The sequence below is a fragment of the Falco peregrinus genome, chromosome 7 (genome assembly GCF_023634155.1).
Source record: "Falco peregrinus isolate bFalPer1 chromosome 7, bFalPer1.pri, whole genome shotgun sequence".
NCBI lineage: Eukaryota > Metazoa > Chordata > Aves > Falconiformes > Falconidae > Falco > Falco peregrinus.
The window spans coordinates 15,140,066-15,164,354 of NC_073727.1; the positions used below are offsets into that span (position 1 = coordinate 15,140,066).

General features: G+C 40.8%; 2 long non-coding RNA genes across 2 annotated transcripts in view; both read left to right on the forward strand.

The window, feature by feature from the left end:
- Positions 1 to 1,645: 1,645 nt before the first annotated feature.
- Positions 1,646 to 5,565, forward strand: LOC129784894 (uncharacterized). The gene is made up of 3 exons (XR_008748100.1): positions 1,646 to 2,655; positions 3,719 to 3,793; positions 4,894 to 5,565. It is a non-coding gene; the product is annotated as an uncharacterized LOC129784894 (long non-coding RNA).
- A 202-nt stretch (positions 5,566 to 5,767) lies between these two features.
- Positions 5,768 to 24,289, forward strand: part of LOC114012665 (uncharacterized) — a 69,323-nt gene continuing 50,801 nt past the window's right edge. The window contains exons 1-3 of the long non-coding RNA XR_003555280.2: positions 5,768 to 11,078; positions 11,298 to 14,773; positions 21,156 to 21,535. This is a non-coding gene — a long non-coding RNA (uncharacterized LOC114012665). The remainder of the gene's footprint in view (positions 11,079 to 11,297; positions 14,774 to 21,155; positions 21,536 to 24,289) is intronic.

Genomic DNA, 24,289 nt, shown 5'->3' on the forward strand with positions numbered 1-24,289 from the left:
TGGCACTTATTTTTTACTGGTCTACTTAAAGTCCCAGAGAATGAAGACTCAACATACATTTCTCTCAGAAATATGACAGATCATGTTTTTGTTGGTCTGCTGTATGTTTGTCTATCTTGAACAGCCTGACAGGCAATTATTTATAAAATCTGGGTTTGCCCAGTAAACCCATATAATAACCTTTCACTTCTCTAGACAAGTCAGTGAGCTGAATTTAGAGTAAAACAAGGTAGGTTATGTCTCCCTATCTCAGATGAACCCAGTTGATTCTTCTTTTTTGGGGGGAAATAATCTCTTTTTTTCCCATCTTCAGAGTTTTCTGTAACTATTTAAAACACAAACAAGACCACTGAGACTCGTGCTGCGTGTGGAGGGTGTCATAACACCACTTTACCTGCTGCAGAAGCACAGATGTGTGTTTAAGCTGATACCACATGTTCTACCTTTTGTCTTTGTGTTATGTATAAAAATCAGTTTGAGACTCAGTTAATGACTGTGTACGAAGAGCTTTGTGCTTGTGTAATTTCAGCTTGCAAGTCATTTTGGTTCTAGCAAGGATTTATAGTAACTGAACCAGGTTGTGCTGATTCTTTACCATTAGCTGCCCGAAGAAGGGAAGCAGAACTAATTTCAGTAGGAATAAGACTGCGTTACATTTAAGGGGGTGCGAGTTTTGCTCGCAGTTCAGTGTCTGCCTTGCTTTGTGGTTATGCTACCTAGTTTTTCAGTTTCTTAGCCCAGCCATCTGTCAAACAGGGATAATAATTCAGCTTGAAAATTGTCGGAGGTGGGGGAGCCCAACGCAGATTTCTAATGGGGCTTCATCTCATTTCCTGACCTGTCCTTCCTCAGGCTTTCTCCTGAGAAAGTAAAGCCCTTTTAAAAAGCTCTTGCCTTCACCTGGAAATCAGGGAAAGGTGACAGTGCTCCATATTTCTCCAGAGACACTCGGGACCTTGCAGGATTTCCACCCCCCTGGGTTTTCAGAGTACACTTCTCTTTGTCAAGTGAAGATGTCACTGAGGGGGGTGTAGGGGTGGGGGTGGGGGGGTGGGGGTGTGTGGTGTGTAGTTTTCTGCCACTTCTTGAATTTAGATGAACCTTAGCATTGTATTAACGTTCTGCCATCAGCCATGTGTAGATCTCATAAAATGTTTTATAGCTTCCCGTCTAGCTCATACAGAATGTTTCATAGTACATAAACACTTCTACTAATAATTTCAGAATAAACAGATAGTGACATTAGTCACAAGTCTAACCTCTAGTTGAAACTTACGCAGTTATAGGGTTGGTGTTTTTTTATTTTCCTAAGTGAATCATCTTGTCCAAGGTTAGGTTTTTTTATATCTCTACTATATATCTACACTGAGCAGCAGTGCAGCTAGGGAAACGCGGTGGTGGCATGCATTAAATCCACAGCTTTATTCAGAGGGCACAGAGCCAGCGCAAAGCAACGGAGCCATCCCTGAAGGAATTGAATGTAAATTTGATGGTTTAAATAAGGCCAGATGCCTTAAAAAATTATTTTGAAAGCTGTATCTTTAATGTAACTCTTAACTTTTTTTCTTTTTTTTTTTTTTTTTGTTTTTCTGCTGAAGATAATGGCATTGCCTTTACGAAATAATAAGAAAAAATAGCTCTCATCTATTGTGGAGAGACAAAAGTCAGATACTTTGACTTCTATAAATCACTGAAATGTTGGCAACTGAAACAAACTTTTTGAAGGCAGATGACTGCAAATTTGAAGGAAACCTTCATATTTTACTGTTAAAAGCCTTTTAACTGTCTGGAGAGCACTCTGAGACACTACATTAATAGCCATTCTCAGTAATCAAGCTCCACTGTACTTACATACTATTTTTCCTAAACAAGATAGATGAGTCGTAGAAGAGAGCTGGAAAGATAAATAAGGAACATCAAGAACTATATTATAATAATACAGTTTCATTTTACATTTCATAGCTGTCTTCTATATTTGTAATTGATAATTCATCTTAATTCCTATCAGACAGAAATACTGGCACAAGAGTCTTATACCAATATCCGTGCATTTCTGGACTAGTCTTCATCCAGATGCTTTGCAGATTTCCTTACTGATTTTGTGAAGATGTGATCTGTCAATCTTTGGTACTTGTATGACTTTGATTACTGTAATATCTGAGTGCCTCACAGTATTCCATATATTTATGCCTGCAGCACCACTTTGAAATAATAATATCTCGTTATCTCCATATCTTCTGAGGCATGGAAAGGCTAAATGACTGGCCCCATGTTGGGAAACCTGGGATGATTCAGAAAACCTGGATTTCACTAATCCATACTGATGCTCTCGGCTCTAAGTCATCCTCCCTCTGCAGTGAAAATGATAGGTGTCTCAAAAAGCACATAACCCAGTCCCACAGCTTAGGACAGAAAGTGGCAAAAGCAGAATCCAACTGCATCTACGGGAGGCATCTGGGGAGGAAGAATGCAATCACTCAATTTGGTTCCAGTCCAGGGCTCAATGCTTTAAAACCTTCCAGCTGAAATGTGCCACAGCCACTCAATGACCTCGTGCAGAAACATAAACGTTAACATTTCCACCAAAACACGGACTGTGGGATGCTTTCCCTCCTCCTCACTGTGTTGGATTTCTGCATCAGAGATCACCACGAGGTATGTACTCATTAAAAAAAAAATCCTATTTTAGCAGTGCCAGTGTGTTCTTACCTTGATCTCCTCCCAACCTGCCTTTGCATAGTGCATCAGAGCTGCAAGAAATAAAAGGAGAAACAGAATTAAGAAATGTAAATGCCCTCTTTTAAATGAGGCAGCAGCTGTGAAGGGTGTTCACAAAGATAAAGTAAAATGTTATTTTTTATTAAGTGAACTGGGTCTGAATCTAATAAAGTGCAGCTGAAGTGTGGTGGCTGATCTTCAACCCCTACCTAGACCTGCAAGAAGAGAAGGTGTAAGATACCTGAAGCCATAGCGGGATTCGGAGAGTCAAGAGTCAATAAAGCAAGTTGGCTCAAACCAGTTCTGTTTAGCTCTCATTTCCATAAGTATTTAATTAATCTGCAAAATAAATAAAAACCCCAAAGAAACTATTGCATTTCTTGTACTGACATGATTTCTTCAGATCTGCAAATGAAATGGCAGCAACTGTGTGTCAAGCCTAGGTGAAAACAAATCTGAAACATTGCTGCAGAAGGAGAAAGAAGGCTTTTATAGGAGCAAGGCTCCAGCTGAGCTTCTCTCCCTGAGCTCCTTTGCTCAGATCATTGTGTATCTGCCCATCAGCAGCGCTGAAACCTGCTGCACGTGCACAAATGTTGTTGTAGCTTCATGTAAATGATTTCAGTAAATTAGACATGATCTGTCTAGCGTTCTCCATGTCACCTTGCCCTTACTTTGCTATTAAAAGAATTTATATTCCTCTGTTTTGGAATGTCATTAACATTTTGCTAGACCTAAGTTTTCACTGTTCGGCAGACTTCGCTGCGGACAGAACAAAAATAAATTGAAGCAATTCTTAAAGGGTGCTTTTATCACCTCGGAAAGGGTGTCTTTAAAAGCCAGTTTCTTCGTGGAAGGTGCTGCTCTTGTTCATCTTTTCTGGGATGGTGGCAAAATTGATGCATGGCTTCTGTAGGGCTTGAACTTGTACAACAAACAGTTGAGGTCAACTCCCTCAAACTCGTATGCATCCCACTTGTCTCCTTGCTCTGCAAATCAGACACAAGCCCAGGAGGAAAAACATGACAGATTCTTCCACTGGAAGACCAAGAACCACAGCACTGAATATTCCAAGGTAAGACAAAATAACCTTGGTCTGACTGGACTTGGCTACATTTGACTTGAGAATTATTATTTTTTTTCCTATTTGAGATTATTATTTTCACACTCTGGTGATCAGAACTTTCTCTGCATACATTCAGCAGTGAAATAGTTAAGAAGAGTTATTTCTCATGTGTGGTCAGGTTTCAGAATCAATACAGTGATAAACAGCTCTCAGTCTTACTGCAGATGTTGTATTTAACTAGTGGGTTAAGACCTTTCACATTTGAAGGGCAAATGTATTTTAGAGCAGAATCTTAGTTACTTTTCTTCATGGTACCCAAATGGATGTAACCATCTAAGCTAGTCCACATTGCTCTGCTGATGTGTTCAGAAGAGAGGGAGTGTGCGAATGCTATCCCTGCAACAAAGTCATCCCAGAAATGGCCAAAGCTCCATCCACACATGGGTTAATGGGGGCAGTATGAAGATTATTCCCCCAGGACTCTAGAGTTTCAATAGCTGTAAGTCTCTATGCTCAAAACCCCATTAAACCTCTTTGGACAGGTGTTTGTGAAGCAGAGGACTGTATCCTCATGTCTGTGAACAGGGCTTGTGTAGGAAATTAGTGTTGCCTTAGGATCAGATGTACCCTACTGTCAAACTCCATGAGAAGGAGAGGCTTGGCCATGGCCTGTGGGAGGAGGTGTGGCCATGCTTTTGCAGGTTACCGTCTTCCCAATGTTATGGTAGTGAAGACAAAATTTGGTATAATCAGCCAAACTTTTGAAATTTTGGCCAAAGTCCAAACCTTCCCATTTTTTGCCACGGCTAGTTTTTATATGTGTTTTTTATGGTGTTGAAGTTGGGCTTGTAGATGATGCTGGATTCATTTTTATTTTGTTGAGGCTTGTTTTATTTGCACTTTGGTATGTATTTGTGGTGCATAGTCTGAAAGGATTTTGCATCTTATTTGGTTTCTTTGGTGGTCCTAAAGGCAGGGTAAAATTAATGCAGCACTTAAAGAGCCTGTTATTAAAACTTTATTCATAGGTGAGCAGGAGAAGTGTAGAAAATGCAGTTCTTTCTATGCATATATATTAAATGAATATAATATATATTCATATTTTTCAGAAAGACTGAATTCCAAAAAAACAGCTCTGCTATTACAAATCCAAAAGCAAACTTGACCCTGTTTTGATACCAGCCTCTCTCTGCAATGAAAGTAGTTGTATCCTTGTAAAGATAAAGATTTTTACTTTGTGGAAGTAATTTGATTGTAACCTTGGTTGCTTTGCTGTCTGTATTACTCCTTTTTCTCTTGCACAAAGTTTAGTGTCGTACTGTGAATCTTTAAGAGATTGTGAAGGCTTGTGAAGTTTTTAAAAAATCATCTCTGAGCTCCTGTTTGAAAAAGGTATTTTGAATCTACAACTGAAGGTGGGGTGGGTTTTTTTGTTGTTGTTGTTGTTGGCTTGATGGGGATTTTTAACATCCAATAGAATATTGTTTAAGAGGGAGAGATCTCAAAGGTCAGGGAATAAGTCCCCAGTTTATGCGCTGAGGGCAACAGCAGGTATTTTTATGGCATTTGAATGTTGAAGGGAGTTGTCAGAGTTGGATGCTGCAGAGATACCTCATTGCTCCCTTAAACTGTGTCTGAAATTTCCTTGTATTTTATAGTACATGAGTTATGCTCTTGGCTGCCATTTCCTTCCTTCAGACTCCCAAAGGTAAGTGGATTGTGCCCTCTGGGGGCTCTCTACTGCTCTAACTTAGATTTAAGGGTGGTGTTTTTTTCTTGTTGTTCTTTCTTTCTTTCTTTCTTTCTTTCTTCCTTTCTTCCTTTCTTCCTTTCTTTCTTTCTTTTGTTCTCTTTCTTTCTTTCTGTTTTTTTCTTTCTTTCGTTCTCTTTCTTTCTTTTCTCTCTTTCTCTCTTTCTCTCTTTCTCTCTTTCTCTCTTTCTCTCTTTCTTTCTCTCTTTCTCTCTTTCTCTATCTCTTTCTCTCTCTCTCTCTTTTTCTCTTTCTTTAGTATAAAATATCACATTGATTTCCTCCCCGCCCCTCCTTGTGTCTTATGAAGGAAGAAATTTATGGCCTTTTTACGTCAGGAAGTCTAGCTTTTCCTGACATTTTATTGCTTTGAATATTTGAAACATTTCAATCCCAGACAATAAATATTACATGATTATTGTTTTCATATGGATAGGCTATTTCCCCCTGGTTTTCCTATCCAACTTTTTTACTAGCAAGTGACACCCAAAAATTTATGGATACTAAAAACATTACTGTTCAACCTTGCTAGGAAGGTCAGAGATGGTCCCTCAGTTTGCATGCGATATATAGGGAAAACGAAGTTAAAATAACCTCGTATGTTTTGAATCCTGTAGTGATACAAACTTACAGCAAAAAAGAAGGTATGATATTTTTTCTTTCAGAAAAGTGTTTGTATTATAGGTCAAGCCTTGTTTCCAATGAATTAAATGATAGCCCTTGAGGTGTAGGTGGGAAGAGTTGTGAACCCCAACTGAGCGTTTCCCAAATCAGCAACTGGTAGCTTGCAGGTGCAGAGTTTAAGAGTTTTACTTGAAGTTGGTGGGATGGGTTATACGCTTTCGTAACTCAAAGTGTAGGTTTTCTGCTCACCCAGGTCAGCATCTTGTTGCTCTCATGGTGAAAAGAATTCCATGTCAAGTGGGAATTGTGAAGTCCAATCTGAGGTTACACTTTTTAATGCTTTCTATTTGGGAGAAGGCAGCTGGCTCTTTGCTATATGTATGGATGATCAACTCTGCAGTATGAACCATGGTGACCAAGTCTGTCTTGCAGTCCCAGGTTTGATTTGATAACCAGTAGATAAAGCAATATCTGAATTTGATTTGAAAAATAAAAAAAAAAAAAGAAATCTCTGGTCAAGTAGCTATGATTATAACAGGCACAGATTCCACTCAGAAGCACTAGATTGTCTAATTTTTTTTATATTGACAGTTTCTTATGGATACCATGCAGGACCCCACTGCCCATGCTCCATTAACCGTTGTATTGTCAATGGCTTCATATTGATCTTGGTTGAAAAACTGGGTCCTAGATAACCAATAAATCTCCCTCTTCCTGTCATTTCCTTATTGAATGTTTCATCCAAACTCAGCAATGTCAATAAAACTCTGAAGAGAGTAATCCTAATGTGTTTCAGGAGGAGGCAAGCTGTCAAATTGTGGAGGCGGTAAATGTATGTTTAGGTCTTTGGGAGTTTATCTTCAGAGATGCATCAGATCACTCTCAGGCTGGATAAAGGTTTGGTACAGGGATAAGCAAAAAGACAAAACCTATCAAAGTTTTTAACTGCAGCAATGCCTGTGAGCTGGTGGTTCTTTCTCTCCTTGCCTTTCTCTCCCTTTGCAGACAAAGGGACCTAGAGTCTAAATCCACGGAGAAAGAAACACCATTAAGTACTTATTTAAAGTCTTATCGAAGTGTTGTGTCTTTACCCTCCCTCCTGTCTTATCCTCTTTTGGGAATGTTGAAAATAACATTCAGTTCTGTGCTGCCTTTGTCTGTCCTCCATGTGGTAAACATGGACCTTTCCCTCCTTGTTTCTTACAGACTTTCAGCCAGCTCAGCTTTTCCTGTTTACCTCCTTGTCAAAGGCATCATTGATGATCCAAGTCTAGAAATAAGGGGTTTGCTGCTTTTCCTAACTACCTGCTGCTTCATTTTGTATCATACCGATTTTGCATCATATCAGATTTGGCACAGCTACTGAATTGTTTATTTATTTTTTAAGGAAAGCAGATGCTTTTTTCTCCCCTTACCAACAGATGCTGAAGGTGAAGGCACTGAAATGGCTTTCTGGAAACCTGGGCTCCCATCCAGACCTCCCAGTGCCTCAACTCATTATAGCTGTATCATGGGAATTAATTTGTGGACCTGGTCTTTTTAAAATAGTAATGATAGTAATGATAATGAGAAGCCTATAGGCCCCAAAATTCAGATGAAAAGATGTTGATATGGAAGCTGCAGTAGGTCTGCAACTGAAAAAGTGACCACTGCAGCTTTGCAAAACCTGTTTTCTTCTTCTTGCAGAGACGGACATGAGTGCAGCAGAGCAGCTGCTTCAAAAGCAGTGTTTGTTTCTTCTGATTTGGAAACCCCAAATATTTTAGTGCCTTGGGAAGACACTGAGTCCTGATAAAGGCAGTCACTGGCTCAGAGTTCCTTTTGTGGTTTGCACACAGTTCTTATACTCTATGCCATAGAAAGCAAAGAAATTAAAAGCGTGATTTCACGTAAACCCTCCATAGTTAATAAAACAGGCTCTGATTTAATCTCTCCCAATCTGTGATTTGGCACCAAACGGTAAAGGTAGCACATGTAAGGCAATATTTGAGTTCTTGACTGGTGATATTTGTAAATCTACAACAAGCCCCTCATGAAAGCACCAGCTTCATGGCTGAAATCAGAATTTCAGGTTTTCATTTAAGAAAGGAAGGTGCTGCTTTCAGAGCACCGCTGGGACCTGTGCATACCCACTTTACTGAGGTCTGGCTGATGCCACTGGCAGCTGGGAAGAATACCTCTATGAAGAAGAAAACAATCCATTTTCTCAGCAAAGTATCAGGAAACACCTACTTGTCCTCAAACCCTTACATTGCTAATTACGTGCTGTCTTGCCAACATCCCTGCATTTGCAAGGACCAGGGGCAGCATCTATCACCCACCTGATCTGAAGCTGGCTTGATAGTGGCATAATTAGAGCACACCCTTACAGGAGGGCTGTAACTAGGAATGTTTTCCTGAGGTCTACGTGATCAAGAAAGAAGAAAAAAAAAGAAAAGCCTATGGACATCTAGGAAGGAAAGAGAGTGGTGCTCTACAGCCATCAGTGAGCCTTGCTCGCTAGAGCTAATACCCTTACCCTTGGGTCCCTCGCCATTTTATTACTGCTCTGTAACAGGATGTGCAACTGCTCTGCATTAATACGTTATTACAGATTGGCTAGTGTAAACTCCAGGTGTTGAGAACATGATTTATTCTATTAGTATAAAAAGGTGTTTTCTATGGCCATATTAAAAATTATACTAACTGTTGGGCTTGCCACCGCACTGTGTGTGGCACATGCCAATTTAAACCTGTCATTTCCTCTAATGTAAGGATATGTCCACAGAAGATCATTAATTTGGGGTGGAGTTGGGGATCATGGTACAGCTGTGGCCTATTAACCCCCACCTGGCTCTTAATTCCTGCAATGCACCTTCCCCAAAGATGTCTGCTACTGCCATATAGTCACTGAAGTGGAGACCAAAGAAATTATATTTTTGTGTGTATTTTATATTTAAATCTATTTTACATTGCATTTTTAATTTGGAGTGAATTTTACTATTATGGGATGTATGAACCAAGTAACCCATAGAGCTTATTTGTAGTGAATTCACTATTTAGCAGACTGCGCAATTGTAAAGAGCTATACAAGAGCCCAGAATGTTTCCTTTATATTCCCCTGGGCTTATCCCAAAGCAGCACATATTCCTGCAAGCACCGCTGGGATGAGCAGGCATGGGCTTGTATTCCTCCTGATAGGGCTTCCCTCTCCCAGAGGGGTCCTGGTCATGGATTAGACTGGGCGGCTGGGGATTCAGTCTCTGTGGGTTATATGTTTTGTGTGTGTGTATGAAGGCAGTGGAGTGACTTCAGCCTGTCCCAGATGACTCCTAAACCCCCAGGATTAGCCATGTAATACTCTTGCTGAGAACCCCCAAATCATCTCTGTGCTGCCTCCCCTCCACATCTTTCTTTGGGGGATTTTACCATTTTACTTTCCCACTCTTAAATGCTGTTAACTTTGCTGGGCTTTACACTCAACCCCAATAAGCCAAAGGCCTGGCTTACTTTCCCAATGCAGCCTGGCAAATGTCAAAATCAGTATGTTTGGGAAATCCGCATCAGCTCACCTGCCAAATGCTGGAAGCAGAGGGGCTGGGTGAGGAATATGGCATCAACCACAACAGGATGAGTTGCAATATCTGACTCCACGCTACTTGGTTTTCCAGTTCTTCATGCCTTGTGTCCATACAGCTTAGATCCAAGTCCTTGTCCTAAGGGATGATTTGAGATGACCTTGGGGAAAGCACAGAGAAAAGACTTGGGTGTCCACATGACCCAGCCTTGTGCACTTGGCTTAACTGCAACTTTTTTTGCCACCTGCCCTTTCAGTAGCATTGCACAATTATCTCCTAGAAAAGCCCCAGTCTTGCCTGCTGTAAAATCAGCTCATATTTTTTAAGGCATCTTGAGAGTGGATTAACTCTGTATGCTGCACTGAGCTACTAGCAGCCTATACCCAAGTGATGCTGATGCACAAAGCCTGGCCAGAGGCACATCAAGCTTCAGGACATCATTCAAATGCACACAGAAAGCCTGCAGCGGAGTTGCCTATCTTAAGCAGGATCCCTTATACCTGTTTTTCCTGGCAAAAGTTTATCCAGCCTGTGTTTAAAGACCCCCAAGGATGGAGATTTCACAGTCTTGAATCTACTGATGTTCTTGATCCTCATAAATTTTTTCCTATCTGGTTTGAATTTTTCTTCGCAGCAATTGTAAAGACATTTCTTAATCTACCAGTGAGGATAGATTGTACCAGTGCACTTTGCAGCAGCCTTTTCTGTACTCAAAGGCGGTTATATCCCACCAAGACTCTCTCTTTTGGCTCGTAAATGTAACTCGATCAATCTGTCCTCCCAGGTTGTGTTTTCTGGATTTCCAGCACTGCTTTCTGTTTTCACAATGAGCCATTGATAACTGCTCTCTGGGTGCATATATCTACAGCCTTGCCCCAACTCTCTAGCAGTTTTATCTAGACCCATGTTTCCTTCACCTGATTAAGAGAGTGAATATGAGTCTCTGTCAGAAAAGCGCAAGCGCCAATGATGAATCTATTGCTTTTTCCTTCACCGTAAGGCTTGTTGCCTGTCACAGAGATCCCACAACAAGAGTTCAAACGGCCACCAAAAGTCACACTTTACCTGGCCAAGAGCAGACAAAGGACTAGTTAAAAGTGGGGATTATTCAACCTGCTGGTGAGCGGGGTGACAGAAGGACTGAGGTGCCAGGTGAGGGGCACCCTGACCTGCAGCCAAACAGGCATCACAAGCAAGAGGTGGAATGTGTCTCTCCAGCATCCCATGCTCTCACTGTGCACTGTCTTCACAGCAATACCAGCGGCCCCGTGACAGGTCGGTAAATGCTGACAGGCAGCAGTTGCGACGTCTGCTCCCCTAATTTATGGAGTGAATGACCTGTTGTCACCACGCTGATAATCAGGTATTTTCCCCCAGCTTCACTCAGCAGGTGAACTGAAATGAATATCCTTTACAGTGAAGTTAAATTAATTTCTAGTGATTATCTAATGGCTCTTTTAGTTTTGTCTGTGTTTTAAAGGTTTGGGTGTGTTGTTACTACATGCATGGAGGGAGCCAGAGTGTTCTCATCCATGTGATCCTCCTACTGATCTGGATAAAAAAGCATCAATTTTATTTCCAGGTTTTAATTTCCTGCATCCTCCTCTTCACAAGGCCATGAAATGTAAGGAGCATCATCCCTTGGAGCCTGCATGGGAATGGGACTCATAACTTCCGGACATCATTTCTAGCTATTTCTCCAACTCCATCAGCATTCCCATCACCTCTGCATGCCTCAGTGACCCCATCTGACAAAACACTAACATCTTCCTCGGTTCATCCCTAGCTCACAAGGCAGTTTTCAAAAGAGGAAGAAATCATCATCCTGATTTTATAGATGGAGAAACTGAGGCCCAGCAAAGGAAAGCAACTTCTGTTAGCTTCCTGCAAGGCATCATGCCCTCGGCCGCACGGCTCTGTGCTCAGGGCTTGTCTGCCGGACCAGACAAGTGCTGGAGTGGAAATAAATATTCCTCCTGATGACTGTGGTCTCTGTGGTCAGGGCTGAGGGTCAAAATGTTCACACAAGGCCTGCACACAGAAACCACAGAATCCCCCACAGCTCTGCTGCACTTTATTAAAAGTCACTGCTTCTGTGAAAAATGGGGTTTATAGGAGTTAGGTGCCTTAATTATAAAGTCATGTGCGTTTGAATGACTTCTTCCCTGCTAACTGTTTGTGACAGCCTACAAATGCGAAAAGTATTACCAAGCCTATTTTTAATGTGGCTATGGAGAGGCTGTAGTTGTGGAAAACCCAATCCTAGAGGATCCTAATGAGAAAGACCAGCGATTCTTTGAATATGATTAGCATTGTCTGAGTTTAGCAATGAATGCCGGTGCTACCCAAAAACCAGGAGACACAGGAGTCTTGCGATAGCAGTCATGTGGTAAATACGCAATAGGAGCAAGTGGTGTGCAAGGCTAAATTTTTCCCTGGGGAGTGGCCGAGCGGTTAGTATGTGGATTTCAGAAGGGTGCTGGCCCTTGTCAGCAGTGTGCAGGTTTCGCATGTGTTTTCTGCAAGGCTCTAACCTCTTGAGAATGTATTGCATTCCTGTTCTTTACCAGACAAACTGACATCTGAAAAGGTGTGCGAACAGCATGGGGTCCAGTGCTTTGTAGAACTGAGTCCTTGATACTGCTTTTCTATGGGTTATGGCGGGCTTGAGGCCTGAAGCATCATCTTTATCACCAATTCTTGGCTGTAGGTTCTGCAGGGGAGGAGGAAAAATATGCAAGGTCCCTCCATCAGCCTTATTGCCTGCATCCAGTAACAAGGGATTTAGCCCTTTTTCTGACACTGGGTTAGACATTGGGGAAGGAGAGCAGGCCAAAAGCGACATTAATGTTAGAGCAGTAAGTGTCAAACTCGGTTTGAAAGAAAATGAAAATGGTGAAAAGGAAATATTCCGAACAGGAGGAAAGAGAGAGAGAATGCTGTTCTTTTTCAGTTAAAAGATAAAGGTGCAGAAGATGGATTAAAAGATGTCGTAGCTGTGGATAAAAGTTTTATCATGAGTTAGTTTTAAGATTGGTGGACACCGTTATGGGCATTTCCTCTGATCAAACCTATAACTCTAGTTTTACCTCCAACCCTGTGATTCTTCCTCAGTCTGTGGCTTCTCATGGGATTATAGAGACCATGATCTTGGCATAAGGTCTTCAAAGAGTAGTACTTCATCCCTGGATAAATTCTTTTAGTGCTTAAGTAACAGTACAAAATTTACACCTTCTTTTCAGTCAACTATGTTTATCCTTATTTCTCCACCATTGAATTATGTCAATTTTTAGTGATAAATGAGTTAGCTCCCCCTACCCCAGGATCAGAAATATCCTACACATATAGTCCGTAATGAAGTTGCTTCTTAACCATTTCTTAAATAAATAAAAGACTATATTTCTGTAGGCCAAGGCAGATTTTCTGAAGTTAATTGTCAGAAATCTATGAACTTTTCCAGCTTCATCAGCACTTAAAAAAAAATGTAGTCAGCAAAGCTGGATGTAGCATTCCAAAAGCACTCCCACTCATACCATGGGCAATGGTAAAATCCCTGTGGTACTTAAAGCTTTTATAGTCAAGGAAGGGTTGGTTTGCATACATCTTGGCCATCACTTGACCTTGAGGGTCTCCTTGGCTTTGTGGATAGTGGTAAGCAATGGTGGGGGTCATCCTTGGAGGCCACCAGATGAGTACAGCCACACCAATGCCATTAACTTCTCCATCAGCCAAACAGCATGGACATACCTAAATTTCCTCTTAGAAGTGGGCTCTAGACCAGACCAGTTCTCATATTGTTATTTGTGATGTATACCACACCTGTGTTTCTGTGTATGTAGTGCATCCCTAGGTGTATATATAGTTACATTTATGAAGACAGTATACCTGTGTGCCGAGGTACAAGATGGAAGGTAGGTATGCATGTAAGTACATGCACTTAGGTATGAATGTATATATCTGCAACATATGTGCACACATCAGCATGTTCTTTTTTAATAAGCGTTAATAAAATATTAATAACTGTCAAACAAGTTAGATTAACTGTATTTTCAAAAAAATAGCAGATCGTAACTCCTAGCTGGCTTGACAAGAAGCAAATCTAGTATATTAAATATTTAAAGTCCCTATGGTGTCCGGGTTACTCCCTTTAAAAAAAAAATGACCAAGCCCTAAACCAAAATACTGGCTATCCAAGGCTGCATGTAATCTTGCTCCTAGATGCTTCTGTGACTAAAACTCCTGTGGTGCAAGCAGCCAGCAAAGAGACTATGTGGCAATATGTCTGCTTGTCTTCTGCAGCTCAGGTGAGTAATGCTGAGGTCCAGAGCTGGCCTTCTGCAGAGGATGAGTTTTCCCTTATTCTTTGCTTAACAAGAGCTGAAATCTGGGGTAGGATCATTATGCCAAAGGACTGGAGTAATGTCTAGAAGAGAGATGCCTTCAGAACTTTATTCCCCTATCTTCTGATTCATCCAGACACTAGATGCAATTCCTTTGCCCCGAAGTGGATTGGCAGTGGGAGAGATATGAAGACTGTGAACCAAAGAAAGGCAACATCCTGCTTCCCCCTTTTTTTTAGCCACTTAGGAAAAACAGGTAGATTTGGGCACCCAGTATATTTCTTGTATGACCCTGCGATGGAACCTTTTTTACTGCTTACAGATCTGTGTGTTTGCGCTGCTGTGAGGAATAGCAATGCATTCATAGAGGTCTAAAGAAAGACACTTTAAGTGCAACATTTCTTCATCCCTTTATCTTTTTAGCTGTAAGAAACTTTATAAAAGCTTCAGAATAAAAGCATATGTTATTTAAAATTCTGTAAAGATAAAGATTGAATATGATGTTCATGAGATCTTTCACACCATAACAGAAAAAATAAGTGCTTTTGTTTTCAAGCCTTTCTCATTTCTTTAGTTGGATACCATGAATGTGCAACTGAAAAGAATTCTTTCTCTTTGAAATGCAGGCTGAGACTAAAGCACATCTTATCCCTTGAAAAAGCTGTCAGTACCAAGCTGTCGAGGCACTACCTGCAATCAGACAGAGCAAAACTAAAAGGTTAGAACTTCATTTTACATATTAAAGCTTCAGTTAACTTCCAATGGGACCCTCTGTCTTTCCTCTACATTTTTGCTTTGCCTTCATATGTCTTTCACGATGCCTATGGCAAATTTGTCAGAACATCTACCAGCCTGCAATAAGCTCCAGGGGCTCCACAGCTAAAATTGCAAAGGAGCTTTTAATTTCTCTGCCAAGTCCGCATGTGTAGGCATGGTATACATAGACTTATCCAGTGATGTTTATTTAAAAAAAAAAAAAGTTAAAAAAATTAAAAATATTGAAACTTCTCAGAAGAATCAAAATTGAAGTTAAAAATAATGATGAATAACGGTATGGTAGTGGTAACAGACTGCAAATGTACATTGGGGATATAAAATGCTCACACTGCAGCTATAAATCTAGGGAGAGCAAGTGGCCTATCCAATGAGCGCAAATTGTGCCTAATCTATTCCTCTCGCACTGCTTGTAGGGTTTGAACTCGCAATCCACAGTGCTAAAAGGGATTGTTGCTACTATTTAAGCTAAAAGAGTAGTTTTGACGCTAGATCTTCCCTAGTTTGTGGGCAAGCCACAGAGGCACGTCTGTACCTTCCTAGATACTCTTTAAACAGTGACAATTCCAAATATCCCCGTCACTGGCAAGACAAGCCCTGCCGTGGCCCAGGCCCTGGTCTTTTGCTTGTCCTGTGCTGGAGCAGAAAGCAGGTGCTATTTAAACCTTGTTGGCTTTTTGTTGCCGCCTATACATTTTGCTTGACAAAACCACAGAAATATTTTCTCATTGGCATATTGAAACATACTTATTTTGTGATTAAACCAAGCCCGTAGTCATGAGGCTCTGACATGTTAAGGCCTAGTATTGAAGTCTAGGTTCGTTTGTACTGGTTTCTTTCATGACAAATGCTGAACCCAGATTTTCGCTGTAATCACACTTGTCTGAATAAGGCGTCTGTCATGAGTTTGTCTGACATCTTTGTCATCGCAAAATCTGCAGTCCATCTGGAGACCTGAGGGCTCAGGGAGATGAGTACATAAGGGAAGTAATAGGGAAATTTGCAGAAGGAGATGGGAGATCATGATTTTTCTGATACGTTACTTCCCTGGTCATGTCTCTTTGCAGATTTTATTTTATTATTTTTTTAAAAAAAACTAATAGAAACTCCTTTCCAGTCTAAACTGTGGATGAAAGAGAAAAAAACCTGCACTGTGAAGGTGAAGCACTGGCCATAATAGGTCTTGGCTGACTTAGAAACAGCCTGTGATTATAAGGTTGTGTTTACCACTGAGGGAATCAAATTCAGGCTGGTTGTGGCTCTTCACTGGAGGTGTTACTCTCTAAAGTGACTCTTAAATTTGAGAAAATTACCTGGAAATCTTAAATCTGTCCCTTCCTCCCTGCTGCAGGCTACTAAGCTGCAGCAAGGAGACACAGCTGCGTTTCTCACAGTATTCCCTATATTCAGACACAGCACAGAAGAAACTTACGGCTCAGAAAAAAAAATGTAAAAAAAAATAGTTTGGCTAAATAATTAACAGTGCATTGCAGAGAATGTGTCTGGCTGCAGAAACCAGCAAGGGTTTGGGAGCTGGATGGTTATTTATACTTCCTCACCAATATGCCTGCCACAGTCTGCATCTCTTATGTGTATAAAAATTAAGCACCTTCAGTGTGTCCCTAGTATGTCTTTTGACCAACTGAGTTGATAATAACGTGCTGAGGTTTTTTTGTTGGAGGGGGACAACTGGTGAACCTGTGTTGATTCGCAGTGCCACGTTTTTTAGGAGAGATAAACACAGGAGAGGAGCTCGCAGTCTTACCCAGGCAAGTCCAGTGATGGGTGGAATAGGAACAGGAGACCAAGTGACTGGCTTCAGGCAGGCAGGGTGTAGGTACCAGGTTGAGATGGGCATGGAGTCACATTTCCTGGGTTGTTGCATTCTGTGCTGTTGTGTCTTCAATGATGTAATACTTCCCCCAGCTTTTTCCCAAATTGTTTTCATAAGCTCTGGGAGATGTGCACTGTGCTAAGAAATTGCCTAATACTATGATCCCATGAGGGTTTGGAGCTTTAATGTTTTTAATCAGTTCTAGCTGGATTAATTTCCTGGGATTCCTGTCATACAGGATTGGCTATTACTGATTTATTCCTCATTACAGCTATGACGGCTTCACATTCTTACCTACCTAACAAAATACCAGAGGAGTTTATTTTATTAGCTTTAGCTAATGGTTGTATACTGATCTCGAGTAAGATGATATTGCTGCAAAAGTAGAGGGGTTTGTGCTGAGCCAAGTCCGTGTGCACCTGTGTTTTTCCAAGAAATCTTGGAAAGTTCGGTTTTCCCATGTTGCTCAGGTTTGGTCACATCATGAGCTTTCTAACTTTTGGCTGCTCCTGGTTTCCTACTCCAGCCAAAATGAGGCTATAGGTAAACTTCTAACGTGGATTTCATCCCACCCAGCATTCACGCTTCAGGTCCTTGTCGCAGGCTCCCCTTCCAGCCAGTGGAGGGAAACAGACGCTTTCAGGGAGTGATCAATCTGACCTATTTTGTCTACTCATCGTATTAGATGAATTGCACCCTAAAGACACCTGTTTCTTTGAACAGAGTACAAAAGGAGAGTAAACAAGTAAAAAAGTTGTTGACATTGCAGCTGTTTGCACTTGATCAGATGAATGCTGCCCTTCAAGACATAATTAAACTTATGTATGGTGGGATGCATCTGACAGAAGACTAATATCTGTTGTAGCCTGGATGTCTACAATCTCTTCATAGTCAGAGCAAATAGACTTCTTTTTAGGGTGGATTCTATCCAACATAATGGCAAATACCTGAAATAACTTTCTGAACAGCTATTGACTACAGAAGGGAGCCCAGAATGACTAAAATTTAATTCTGCAGTTGGTATATACACCTATAAAGTCATTTGAGACAAAATCCATCCCAAGGAAAGATACCTGACTTTTTTTAATAGTGCAGAGCATCCCGCAACTCCTTCTGACACCAGTGGGCATTGAGCATGTTGGATAAATATGTTGCTCATTTGCATGGGTAAGGATTGATTCAGGAATCTACCTGGGCACCCACACTAGAGAATATGGGCTTTGAGTCGTGATTTTTTCTTCCTTCTTTGCCTAATATGCTTTTGGTGCTAATGCTAAAATAAAAAATAAAAATAATCTGAGAAAATAAAAATCCTCATCCTCCTACTCATAAGATTTATTTCACAGAGCCAATACTCATGACAGAGGTTGTGAAGACAGTGTGTTACGAAATGGAAGTATATTACATCTGCAGGCTTTTTATAATTTACAGAATTTTTCATCCAGGGTCATTACCATCATAGTCATAAGAAGAATACAATGAAGAGTGGGGGAATAGTAAACCTCCGGCATAAACCAAAGGTTGTCACCAGACTGATTTCTCCTTTCTAGGCATCCAGGAGAGACGGGGGTGATTCTACCCTGTAATATGGGATAGATTATCCCAAATTGCAACTGCATCCAACTGTGTGTATGGGGCAAAACTGCTGTACCTTTCTCCCTAGCAAACTATGCCAGCCATTCTTTGTGCCAAGGTAGCAGACCTGCTGGTTTCCAGTTACCTTGCAATGAACCCATTGTGATCTGGTTTGGTGGAGCTGTAGCAGTCCCAGACATTTGGGTCTACTGTGATGAAAAAATTGTAATTTTTTTTTAACAGATGTTGGGCAAGATTTGAGTGCACCTGGGCCAGTTTACAGTTACAGACGAACACTGCAAATGGTGTGATTTCAATCTGAAACCAGGCAAAACACAGTGGCTTTGGCTGGCTTTGCTCCGAGTTAGGAGTTTGGAGGAAACCAAAGCTCAAAAGGGGATAAGCCCACGCAAACCAAAGCAAAAACAATGATTTACATGAGTGCCCACAAACTGAAACTGCACAGTTGGGTGAGTTACTCCATGCCTCACCTCCCAGCAGCCTGGTGTTGAGAGTCCCGTGGTGGCTGTTGGTGCTGCAGAGGCACTTGGCTCCTTTCCTGATGGTACCTGGGGGTTTTCCCCATTTTGATGTTTTGTTGACTAAGATAAAAGTATACAACCATTTTCTTCTGAGATGAAGTAGGTTTTTGAGATTCATTTCTCTCTAACCATGTCTCTGCTTCACTTCATGTTGCTTCTCTGATCTTTGTAGCACCTGAGAGCTTGATTCTGGTCCCACAGAGCCACTTAGCCATAAGCTGCTCTTGCGCTCTCTCAACATTGCTGGTGCCAACACAAGACAAAGGCATTTGTGTCTAAACTTTCACAGAAGCCTTTTCTAGAGAGCTCAGAAACAAAACTGCTGCAAACTGATGCTAATTTAAGAAGTCCTTATATTCCACAAAATAACAAATCCAAACTCTTCTAACAATGATGAGGCTCACTCAGCGTAGTGCTACTCCTAGTATTTCTGGGTTTGTCCACAGATCTTTTCATGCATAAATTTGAAAATCTTTTTCATTATTCATGTTTACTGTGAACTTTGATTTTATTTGCAGGATCTCTGTGGCAAATGTTAGCTAAGATATGTATATGTTGGATAATCAGATTCATTAAAAGCAATGTTTAATTGTTTCCAGCTGCAGCAAATTAAGTGAAGATACAATATGGAAAGAAGAAATTTCTTATGTATGCTACATAAAAATCAGGATAGAATTATGATGACTACAGCTAATGGAATAATTCACCACAAATAATTTATTCAAATGTAGCCTTTTTTCCTGCTGAGGGAATAACTCTGTGCTAAGTGCAGTTTCCTACACAGTGCTGGCTTGGACAAATATCATTATGAACTTTTTTGCCTTCTGGCTTATTCATGAATAACAAAATTTGAGATGTGTTGGTCAAGCCAGTCACATGGTGCTATTCCTGCTCACTCCACTGAAATATTGCTGCAACTGCTTCCAGTACAAATATCCAGGTGCACACATCTTAAGATTCTGTTCCTCTTGATGCTCTTCTGTTCAACCTTGAAGTGTTCTGTCCTGGCCCATTTAGGCCTGTGAAGTTCAATCATAGGGATATCCAGATGGAAGCTGAACCCAGCTGATGAACAAGTACATTATAACAAATATTCACTATATGAAAAAAAATAATAATAATCCAAACCCAACTAACTTACATGTATGTGGAAGCTGCCATACCCCATGCTTGTCATTGACCCAAAATATGCAATGTCAGCGCAAGCCCTGACGTCCAAATTTTCCTCCTTACTTTAAAAAGTGAGGTGAATTCCATTCTTAATTCGTTTGGTTGTGATGGACATAACCTTACGTTTCTTGCTGAGCATAATCTTACATTGTACATACATACCAGATGGACTATAATACCAATCTTCTTTGCGAGGGAGGATTAACAGTACTGCAGCTACTTAACTGTGAAATTTCAAGTCTGATATCATCAATCATCAGTGTATTACAATGCATACTGCAGACGGGGCTGGTTGCCTATTATTGAGGTTGTCTGACACTTTCCATTACAAGACTCTGTTTTCAGTTGCTTCAAGCTTTGCCAAGCTTAAACCGTTTGGATTTAAATTCTTCATGCTGAGTGTCTGCCTCGGGCTGAATAATTTTAGAAAATGTCAGCCAAAATCAGAAAAATGCATAAAAATTCTGACAACCTTGATGTGAGCTGCTCTTTAGCCCCCGGTACTTCGCAGGAAGGGCTTGACATCTGGCAAACAGACTGACCTTTGTGGCAAGTATGAAAATACATCGGAATTCTGTATGAAAACTCACCGAATCCCAAACTTGCTGAAGTCTCCAGCCTTTTGCCAAGTTGCAAGGTGCAAGGCCAAGGCGAGAATTTGATTGCTCCCACAACACATGTGCTTTTTGCCTGGGCTGTTGTTGCTGTCACGGGATCCAAGAATGTCATTCATCATCATCACTGAAAACAAAAAGAGTTCTAACTTCTTCAGTCATTTTCAGACCTGTATGTACCTCATATTGGCTTGACTTCGTCAGTCATTGTTCTGTTTTCATCCATGTGACTGAAGAGAAACTTTTTTATTATTCGCACTATTAATCATTTGAGATGACCTATGTCTCAGTTCCAGTTCTCACTTTTGTCCTGCATTACTTGATTACTAATCTACAGGCACTGGCACTCCTCTGTGCCTTGTGAGCAGTCTAATAACTCCTAATAGTCAAGACAGATGATCTTATTCAGTCCTGACAATGAAACTCGGTACAGCAGAATCCACTAATGGGACCTCTGTATTAGTTAGAATAGCACTTCCTAAAATGCTTAAAGTACCATTTATATGAATTGTCCTGAAGGCATTTGAAGTAAATACGGGAATGAAGAGCAAGACATCATAATGGTAAACCATTTATTTGGCTTTCTTACAGCTGGCATTTTGTCTGGAGAGAAGGATGCCATCCCTTTATCATGTGCAAAATTGTGGCATTCCAGAAATACACCTTGATTTTCCAGATCGTGCAACAGACTTTCACGTGAAGTTCAATATTTAATTCAGCCCTTTCATGTAAATCTCTGAGCTGGGCAATTTGCAAGTGAAGGAAGTAAAAGAATCCTAGCAATCTGTTATGAAAAGGCTGATGATTACAGCTGAGATTCCTCCTGTATGAGAAAACCATCCTTTGGCCAACAGCACGGCTGCATCTTGAAACATCAAGCACAGTCTTTATGTAAATCTCAGCGTTCTTCTGCTTGTTCTGCTGCAAAAGCCATTTTCACTGGGACACAGAAGGAAATCCAGTAAGACAAGGTAATAGAGATTGAAGGCTGCTAATGGAAAGATTAGGTCTCTGGGCTGTCAGACTTGCCTCTCCTAAGCACACGTTTATGCTTTGAGTTAAATAATACAGCATGCTTATATATGTGAATATATATATATACTGCATATGTATCTGAATGTATGAATGGTAAGATGCTGTTCTGTGTAAGAAAGGTGCAGCAGGGACTGGTTTCACATTTTTATATATTATATTACATTTCATTACATTTATATTACAATGTAAAAAGTTTCTCCCTTTCCCCAGAAAACATGATCTTAACATTCATGTACTCGTGTACAACAAGCCTGTGCATACACAGGATCGTGGAGAACAAGTTGTTTTCGATGTTACTAGAATATTCTTACCCTGCAGATGGTTTCTGTGACTCCTAGCTCTGAATAAAATGTGTCCTTCTCATTGAAATGAATGCTTCAATGCTGAACGTGAGTCCCGTTGAGGGAATCGGTGAGTCAGGGTTCTCAGTACTCTGGGTGTCCTTGTCCTTTTGTTCCATAAACGTATTTATATATGTTCCTGTCGCTGAACTTTAAAAAAAAAAAAGAAACCCAATCCATTACCTATTCTACTTTACCAAGTCTTATTTTTCTGCACTTTGCAAACCCTGCTATTACTTGCAGCAACCCATACTTGCTGCAACACAACTGCACTTGGAGACCGGGTCTCTCCATCTGTCTCTCTTTGTAGAGTAAGAGTTTATTTACTGGCTTATGCCTGATAACACTGGAACAGAAATAGCTTTGTGTATTTATTTTCTACAAGCGTCTTTGTAGAGCTCTTCAGAGGTGTCTTGTAGTCCTTGAACATGATGGCAGGGGAGGGGAAGGAGTGGATCTTGCTTCAACTTCTTCCCCATTGTCTTCCCACTTTTTTTTCCGACCTTGAGGGGAAGAGAGGACACTAAATGGAGAACTCTTGCCTCCCACTATGAGGCTTTGACCTGATATGTTCTGTATCTGGTGGGTATTTGTGAAAGCAATGTGCATCAGCAGAGTTTTCAAGACCGCAGTCCTGAGAGGAAATGGCTGAGTTTAGATATCCTGATTTTATTGTACGTTCTTGGCTGAGATGATAAATACTGACATAAGAAGCCAGTAATTGAAGCATTGGGCTAAAATAGTTGTGTCCTCTGATCTAATCCTTCCCAGGCCAATTCACCTTACCCTTTCTTTCCACAATTTTCTCTGTGTAATCCTTTCAGATGAGATTTTACAAACCAAACTATTATGCACAATTTGGGTTAAGAGAAGTTTTTAGATACATCATAGAAGAGCAGAAGGTGTTTAGTGCAAATGACAAAGTTTGGCTAGGCCAGGGCTGATTGGTTTTGAATTGAACTTTTCTTATGTCCTTAGGGAGGAAAGTGTTACTTGCACTTTTCTTCTCCCCGTAGTAGGACGTGGGCTAGGAGAAGATGAATCACATGAGACCTGAGCATATTCACTGTATCCAGGTCATGAAAATCAGGCTAAACTGTTTCAGCTCTTATAGAGGGTTTATATTTGTTTCTATATGTGTGCATTTTTGTAAATAAAAAAAATAATAAAAAAAAAGGAGCGAGAACTCTAAAATCCATATCTGTCTGTGTCTCGGGACAAAAATGGCTGAATTTACAATGAAAAATTGGTAAATCTAAGCATGGCTTAAAACCAGATGTTGTGTACTTTTACTAAAAATGTTTGTCTCAGTAGGCTGCTTAGTTGCTTTCAGGATGTGGTCCTCTGTCTCACCCGCAGCCTGTACTGCCTTACCTAGTTCAAAGCTGCATCAAATTATAAGAAATGCGTTGCTGCAAAAATCTTATTTGATCCCCAATGCTATTTTGGTTTTAAGCAGATTTATGGGGTTTGATTCTGTTTGTTGCTGCGTTCAGCTGTTAATGTGTATTCTCAGATGAACAGGGAGGCTTGGATGCAAAAGAGAAATTCCCCCCATGCTTTCTGCACAATGGAACTAATTGAAAACCTGCTTGCAAAATATGCAGGGGACATCTAACTCAGTATCTGTCCTTTGTACTTAGGGATCCCAGTGGTGTTGGCTGCCAGCTGGGGGCAAAAATTGTCTGTTTTGCTGCTATCAGTAGTCTTCTGCTAGCAGTGCGATGCACTTCTCATTCCACCCCTGCCCATCCTGTCTCCCTTGCAGAAGACCTTAAAATAAGAGCTCCGTCAGAATTATGATAGGAACTGGTAGGTAAAGGGGCAATTTTCCATGACATTTGCATTAACTGTAACCGAATTAACCACAGTCAACACTGCAACGGTGTCAAAGACCATTGGCTAAAAGCCTAATCAGAAAACATTTTACAGCTGAGTAATAAAGCAGAGTAAATACTGCTTTGATAACTACTGTCATTACTTGTGATATTACACTGAGCAGTATTTTGACTTCAGAGGGTTGCTGGCTGGATGAGTCATGTTGGGATTTGATGTGAGCATGATAATCCCATCGGGGATCTATCAGTTGGGGCAGAGCAATGCCCTGGAGTTCCAAAAGACATCCAAGTTGGCCTGCTCAAGGCCCAGCAGTGTTTTTATGAAGGGAGATGAAGCTGGGGAGGTTGGAAGAATCCCATTTGCCTTCATATTTGACAAGACAAATAACTGGGATTGTGCTTGGAAGTGGCGAAAGAAAGCTCTGCAGGGATTGTGGGCTCATTCTAGCTGAAAACAATTTTTTTTTTAGAAAAGTGAGGGATGCAATCAAAGTCAGAGGTTGGGTTTGTT